Raw genomic sequence first — 869 nt, 5'->3', positions numbered from 1 at the left:
GCTGTGCAGGATGACAGGATTTAAGGCGAGCAAAGGAATTGCTATAACGAAGTCTCATCATTTGGCAAACAGTAAAAGTAAACATGAAGAAACTTTATTAAACATTCTACATTCCCAATCTGTACACAGCAGAGAGCAAAAACCTGGTGTAGGAAGAGACAACTTGTTTCTACTGTGAATCAAACTAGCGAACTTAAACAAACAATAATGAAAACACCAACAATGGCAACAGCAGAAGAAATAATGTGATGAATGGCATAAAAATAAACATTAATAAAAAATCCACATGTGTTAACAGCAGAAGGAAGTTATGAGAATATCAGTAAAATCATATGATTTGTATTGCTGTTGCATATAAAGTTGCAAATTAAAATAGATTCCATATATACATACTTTCTTGTTTGTATGTCTGTGATCATTTTCAAGAAGGTCCTACTGACTTTCAGATATTGAAGTTTGATAAGAAACACAGGCTGAAGCAAAGAGGAACTGAAGTTTGTAAGGAAAGGTCACCAAGAAAAAGAGACTAAAGCTGACAAACATCAAACAATCACCCACAAAATTGTGCTCTCAGTTTGCAGACATTTATTTCTTGGCTTGACTTTGTGGTGTAATAGTAATGACAAACTTTGTTACATTGGAGAGTCTGGATATTATGGTTTAGTTTTTCTCAATGGTAGTAGTAAAAAGCATGGGTCTTCAGTTTTCATATGGTACCTGCTAGCAAGTGAGGAAAACAGAATTTTAGGGAGAAATAAATCAGTTCATCAAGGCATTACTCAGCTGAATATACTCACTCTCCAAGTAGAAGGAGTGTTGGATATTTGTGCACAGAATCCATTCTTAGTCCTCCCCATTTTTTTAACCCT

Source organism: Pteropus vampyrus, unplaced genomic scaffold (assembly GCF_000151845.1).
Source record: "Pteropus vampyrus isolate Shadow unplaced genomic scaffold, Pvam_2.0 Scaffold5, whole genome shotgun sequence".
Classification (NCBI taxonomy): domain Eukaryota; kingdom Metazoa; phylum Chordata; class Mammalia; order Chiroptera; family Pteropodidae; genus Pteropus; species Pteropus vampyrus.
Note: the sequence above shows the minus strand (reverse complement) of the source record.